Here is a 7317-nt window from a genome sequence, read left to right as displayed (position 1 = left end):
CTCATTATGACCCGAGCTCGATGACCTCGAGGTGTACATTCAAATAGTAAAAAGAAGAAAAATCAGGGATCATGCATGCGGACTGCCAGGCAGGTCGGTCTCCATATGCTCCTCTGCATCCTCTTGACTCGATGGGCCCGCCTCTAGGACTTCATCGTCACTTTCTTCTTTAGATGAGTCAGGCTCTCTGCTGGCCGCCTCCGCCACCTTGAGAGTAAGGTCAGAAATAGAGACGACTTTGAGGTCAAGATCAAGGAATTTTTGCCGCACTAGATACTTGCATAGCTTGAAGCTGAAACGATAGAAGCTCGATCCATATTTGACTTGGAGACCGTGGAACTCCGAGGATTCCTTGAAGCAGTCGATGGTGTGGCTTCTTTCTTCAGCTTGCGCCTCTTGGATGGCATTCTTGAATATCTCAGTTCGCTCTCAGATCATTGCTTCAAGATTCTCGATCTCTCGTTGAAGCTTCGCCTTCTCCTCGGTCATGGCCAAGATCAGTTCCTGTTGGCCCCAAGCTCCCTTCTTGGCCTGAAGAACCTCACCCCGCGCTATGTCCAACTTGTGGTAAAGTTTCCACGCCTTCTCCTTAGCTTCCCGAGCTTTCTTCAGGTGGACCTCGGACTGGTAGACCAACGAGTGAATGGCGGAATTCACCTAGTAAAGAAAACCAAGGTAAGTACGTTTGAAAAGTTGATAAGGAAATGAAATGTAAAGTAAGATACTTACCACCATGCAGTAGATGGCAGACCGACCTCTGAGTTGGCTTGTGGGCATGTCAACCCATTCCGCAACCTTGGCTGGAAAAACGACATCCTTGCTCTTGAGCAGTCCATGCCGAGGGGTCATTATGCTTTCTTTGGGGGGCAACTCGGGCTCAGGTGCGAAAGTGCTCTCTGGATCATGAGGCTGAACGCCTTCCTCCTAATCTTCATCCAGGTCCACTAGGGGGGTTGAGGGTGGACCTCCTCCTTAGGGAGCTCGGCAGAAACCGGCTTCAGGGCAAGGACTTCGGATGGGGCGGGGGCGGAAGGACCACCCTCTCGGCGAGACTTCTTCGAAGCCTTCCTCTTCTTCCCTCTCTAGAAACTCTTGAGAAGGTCCTTAGCATCGACCTCCGACATGGTAACTGCAAGAATAAGAAGAAATGTTAGCCGTGAACTAAAGAAAACCTTAAAATAAAAACCGAGGTGGAGACCTACCAGGAGGGCTCAGTCCAGCTTGCACAAGTTTCTCCTCGGCCAAGAAATTTTTCATCTCCAAACCGAGGTCCCTCCAAGAGTTGATAACTGCCCTATTCTCCGCATCTAAGCTCGCCTCGGGATCTTTAATAGCTACCCTCCAGTGAGTTGGAAAATACCATCCCTCAGGATTTCGGACAAGGAAGTACCTCCTCTTCCAGGCTGGAACCTTGTTCGGGCTACCGAGCAGGATTTTAAACCCAGGACGAGGAGAGATGTAATAACTTTGTCTGACGTCCCCGCGTAGACAAGCGAAATTCTTTTTGATTGAACAGATCGAACTGAAGACGTATAGGGACAAAGGTCGATTGTACTCATGGAACAGGGAAATCGTACCTACTATGTTTCGAATAGAGTTCGGGTGTAGTTGGTCGATGCTGATATTAAAAAACTTGACTATATCTATAATAAAGGGGTGGAGCGGGAAGCGCAGCCCAACAACAAGCTGCTCCTCAAAAATTGCGAGCTCATAAGGATCGTGAGCCCAAGTATACTGACATAGAGGAACATTAAAGACTAAGCTATCGGGAAATCGATAGCGAGCTACTAAATACATTAACCTATCCGAGGTCAAGGTAAAAGGACCAAAGTCATCCAGATCCCGACCCTGGGAAGAAGATGGGACCTTCGTTCTAGAGGTCGATCCCTCCTCCCGAGCCTCAGGCTCCCTAGGTTGAGATGGCCCAACTTCGGGTACAGAAGTTCCCTCTAAAGATCGAAGAGGGGAATTGCCCAGCGACGAGCTGACCTCCCCAGCAGGGGCTGCGGACTGCACCTCGGAATCCTCGACCTTGCTAGAGTCACCTAAGAGCCTATCTAGACTAGAACTAGACATGATTAAAAAAAAAAACAAAGAAGAACAAACTAAGGAAAACACGAACTCACCAAGAAAAAGACGACATCGAAATATAAAGAAGGAAGTAGCGAGCTGAAAGACTCCAATGCGACCTCAGGGAGAGCTCAATTACAACCTCTGGCGAGGAAAAAGGGCCCCTCGGCCCCCTATTTATAGCTCTCCGTGAATACGATCAACGGCTGGGACCTACTTGATATAACGGTTCACATGAAAACCGATTGCACAATGCCCGAGGACAAAATCGGTTGAGCGCGTTTTTGACGTCCACGGAGTCCATAAACAGCGTGACATCCGCGCGTACACCTAACGCGACCTGGGCTATTGCTGGTTAAACCGGAAGTTCAAACAGGTCAAACTGAATGATCCGCTCGACAGACCGCCTAGGCCTCATGCCAAATTCACCTGGACACATCGTGAACTTCCCGCACCAGGTTAGGACCCCCGGCTCGGGGAGTGGGGGGAAATTGATGAAGGGAGATTTGGCCCGACCTAGTAATAGGGGGACATGTGGACACAACCTAACTAGTAAGATGATAGCTCAGCCTGATGTGCTAAGTCCGCAACAGATCGAGTTCGGATAGTCCAACCACCTCGGTGTAAGGTCGCATCAGGACCACCTCGATTTCAAGGCACTTTGGCGTTCACCCCAAGTCGGATCTAAAGAGCACTAGCTCGGGTAATACTGACTTACCATTACATGGCAACCCCGAAGATCTCGCCATCAGATTCTGAGCCCCGCGGGATCACGCCTCATAACGGTAAGCCTTATCTCCTCCCTGCCCAATTCGGGCGGGATTGATAAGCCCTATCTGTTATCCCCCATGAACGCGAAAACGGATCTCATCGTGACGAGGATCCCGGAACCACTCTGTGAAACCCGCGAGGACTCCATTATATAAAGGCTCTACACCCGGAGGTCCGAGGTATGTGTGATTTATACGCTCTCTAGCTCTTTGCATCCTTAAGATATTTTTAGCTCGCAACTAGTATACTGACTTAAGCATCGGAGCGACCTCGTCGGGCTAGCAACCCTGGGTTCTCTGATCTTCTTGCAGCTCAACTGTTTGCCATCTGCTTGGAAGCCAGATCACCTCCAGCAGGGAGTAGCTAGATCACGCAACATCACAAACCATAAACCATAAATCAAAATTTTATATACATGTATAATATGAATATATGATATATAAACATTATTTGTAATACATCTAAGTGGAATGCATAAAATTATAAATATATAATGAACTATTTATTTTATAATAAAATAGTAAATAAATGTTTTAATTTTATTTTTTAGGGGAGCTATTTGGGCTTTCTAATTGGGTTAAGCCCAAAAGAACCATACAATGGTCCAAAGTCCCCAAACTGTATTAGAAACCACACTATAGCGTAATAAAGCGATTTGGTTTGGTTTTCATACCAAAATGGTTTGGTTTGGTTTAAAATTTTCTCAAACCGTAATTTACTGGTTTGGCCTGAAGTCTTCTCCAAACCGCACCGAACCTGACCGTGAATACCCCTAATTTTAGTCATAAAAATCCATTATTACAAGGGGCGTTTTTGTCCCATCCAAGTGTTGGCAACTTTCCCCCAGGTGGGAAAGTTTTACCCACCTGGGAGGTATGTGATACCTAGAAAAATAATTTTTCTCTGGTCCCTACACAAATCTGAAAAAAGAATATGTGTTTTCTAGTCAACCAACTCTCCCCACCCCCCCCCTCCCTCTCAAAATCCAAAAAAACAAGTGTCCCCTTAGAATCCATTTGGTTTGTGGTCAGAATCGGAATCAAAATGACCTATTTCCCTACTTGTTTGGCTTAGAGGAGAACTAGAATTGTATTCCAATTGATGTTGCTTGGTTTATTTGGAAACTAGAATCTGAATTAATTGGGATTTCAATCTTGCCCTTGATAAAAAAAAAAAAAAAACATCTTTGAATTTTTATTTTTATTTTTTTTGAAATAAACACATAATTTGACATTTGATTCACATGTTAAGAGATAAATAAAACATGAAAAAAGGGCACATACTAAAATAAACAAATCTCATTGATAGAAAAAAAAACACTTATTGCTTTTTTTTTTGCAGTTTTCTACAACTTTTTAGTTTGTTTATAATTTGTCTCCTTTTTTTACAAAATTTCACATTTCCTATATTTTTTTGCAATTTTTACCATGTTTAAAAAACCAAGTGGACATAAAACTGAAAAATTAGAGGTTTATGAGTCAGAGTTTCAACCACAGTTAAACTAGAGGTTGAACCATGATAATGTGGCATATACATATATTTTAGAGGTCATATAAAAACTACATGTAAAATAATTCACAAATATTATTACACTTGCATATGATGGTGTCTTGTTTTTAAGTTTATAAAATAAATGACCAGGGTTCAAGTCTCTTAGCTCACACTTTCTTCAAAATACGTGTGTATTTAAATAATAGGTTTAAATACATTAAAGAGGCAAAAATAAATGCAAATAAAAAGATGCATTAATGGTAAACCAGTCTGACTTCAGTAGTTTCATAAATTTTCCGATTAAACTGGTTGATCATCTAGTTTCGTCCAATTTTTCATGAATTATGATTTTTAGCATATGACTGAACCCGATAAAGGGCTAGTTCACTGTTAAACCAGTCTGACCGATTAGTTTTTTTTTTTTTTTTTTTCAAATCTCTATGTTTTCTTTCAAATTTCTGCAATTTTCCTACAATTTTTTGCATTTTCCTACATTTTTTACAACCCACACTCATTTTTACAAATGGGTTAGTAGGTTAATATATGGATGTATTGATACTCAACCCATTTACTACCCCTTGAAATGGGATTCTCATTAGTAGAGGGAGAGAGCTGGAATGTCATTCCATCAAATGGGAGGAATGCCATTCCGCCAAGAATGGGAATGGGATTCTAATTCTGCGCAACCAAATGGTTGGAAATGAAATGAGTCATTTCAACTCCAATTCTAAACCCCTGTTCCTGCAAACCAAACAGATGCTTAAAAACTTATAGCATGGACCTCTATAACTTTTCTTTTTACTTTTTTTTGGATCTTTAAACTTTTTTTGGATCTCTAGTCAAGTTGTTTGATAACCTAAATTCTCTAATTTTTGAGAAATGTCTATTTTGCAATTTTAGTCCTCATAATGAATCTATTTGGTATGTTAAGAACTTAAGATAATGTTAGAATTGAATATTATATGTATACATATTTAATTTCAATAAAACAATAAATATATATATATATGAATATTATATGTATACATATTTAATTTTAATAAAACAATGATATATATAATATAATGAACTATTTATTGATTGCATATAAATAGAACAAGTATATATTATACAACTGGTATACACCCTCATGTCACAAGAGAGTTGACAAAACCGAGCATAAAACACATGAGATAGAATAGTAAGGGATATCGAACGGTATACACACATCATGGCATCATAGCAAAGCAAGTTGATGATGATTCATAAAAGAAAACCATTACAAATCATAGTAAATTACATGAAATGGTGAGGAAAAACCACCTCTGTAAAACGGTAAAAAGAAAGAAAAACCCGAAACACTTGCAAATCAAACAACAAATAAATAATCTAAAAATAAAAAATAACAAAAAACAAATAACTCATCTCTAGATCGTCAAAGGATGGTTAATTAGTTTTTGCTGCTGAACAAGGCTCGTCGGAGAATGGGAGGAATTTATCACTGAACGCAGGTTGCAGAAATGAAAGAACAATGAAGATGAAGAGGTGTAAAAATGAGGGCTCTTTGGGCTCTGGGTTAAAATATGCCACGAGTACAATTGGCATTTTGAAAACAGTTGTGGAGCATATGCTACCAAGGATTCCTCCAAATCATCTAGTAGTCAATTCGTAAGGAGTATAGTCCGGTAGGGATATTATTTAAAACTCACCATGACTTTTCAAAACTTTGAGAGAGCCCTTTAATATTGAGTTTTAATGTCTAAAACTCACCTTCCCTTTAGTGGCCATTAACAGAGTTGCCCATACAAGTATTTAAGTATTTTATAGGATCCAACTACCTCCTAAAATATCCAATCAACCTTATTAAATATTTTTATAACAAAATTATCCCTGAAAGGATTCTTACTGGCCGATGATATCATGCCAACTGATTCAGTGGTGGTTTGCCATTTGGTGGGCCAGTAATACAGGAAAGACATGAAGAACTTTTACCGATCAACAACGGCCCCACCCTCCCGTGAATTTTGATGAATACCACTTTAACTTAAATGCATGGCTTTTAAAACTGAACCGGTGATCGAACTGATCAGAGGTCCGGTTATCCGTCAAACGGTCTGAGTCGGATTATTCTGACATAAAAAATAAAAAAAAAATTAAAAATAAAAAATTGAAAAATAGTCAAAATCGTTCGAATGGTTCGAATGATTAACCGGCTGATTCAACAGTTTGCTGACCAAAATCAATTATTTCGGGGAAAAACAATGACCGATTCCCGGTTTTTCCGACTGACTGTCCGGTCCGGTTTTGAAAACCATGCTTAAATGAGTTGGCATGGTATAGATCCGGAGCCATATGGAAATTTTCTAATCAAATGACCCTCGAATGCTAAATATATATATAACTTTTTCAATGTCTACAGGTCCATTTGGTGCTACCAAACGCCACCTGGATCTCCTATCAACGAACACTACAGGAAATTTGAGGCGCTGTGGATTGTAGTTGCTATCATCTGGGCGCTCATGGAAACCACAAATAAAAGCATAACATTCAGGCATTGTATAGAGAATCCAAACAAGTTGGCCGATCTTCTAGTTAATTTGGGCCACTCAAGTGTGGACAGAGAGAACAATCATTTAATTGAGAGATGTACCGGAGGACCAGTGCCATTGCTCTACCCCCCACCCCAGTTGTTAGAGCTACTTTTCCTCATTTGTACCAAAAATAAAATGGTAATAAATACCATTAAATTGCCAACTGTGAGAGTAAATTTGATTGCAAAAAAAAAAAAAAAAAAAAGATTCTGAATCGTATCTTAATTTTTAATCTCCTTCACATCCAATTTTTCATTTTTCGCCTCTGTAGCAGCCATGTGAATGTTTACCAAGTGAACTAAATTTCTTCACCCTCTCTGTGTGTGTGTTTGCAGTTTGAACATTTTTCCATCTGAATCTAGAAGCTTGCCTCATACCTCCAATACAACCTTTCAAACTCTCCGGCATCCTTCTC

The 7317-nt window shown here is 40.4% G+C and overlaps 1 long non-coding RNA gene across 1 annotated transcript; it reads right to left on the bottom strand.

Annotated features, from left to right (window-relative positions):
* On the bottom strand, window positions 1-3760 carry LOC148851272 (uncharacterized). Its single transcript, XR_016099812.1, has 3 exons — window positions 1203-3760; window positions 730-1129; window positions 1-657 (listed from the first exon to the last, which is right to left on the bottom strand). It is a non-coding gene; the product is annotated as an uncharacterized LOC148851272 (long non-coding RNA).
* Between the last annotated feature and the right edge of the window lie 3557 nt (window positions 3761-7317).

This window comes from Nelumbo lutea, chromosome 5 (assembly GCF_056320005.1).
Source record: "Nelumbo lutea isolate HS-2025 chromosome 5, American lotus-T2T, whole genome shotgun sequence".
Taxonomy (NCBI): domain Eukaryota; kingdom Viridiplantae; phylum Streptophyta; class Magnoliopsida; order Proteales; family Nelumbonaceae; genus Nelumbo; species Nelumbo lutea.
Note: the sequence above shows the minus strand (reverse complement) of the source record. Positions and strands in the feature narration are given on the sequence as shown.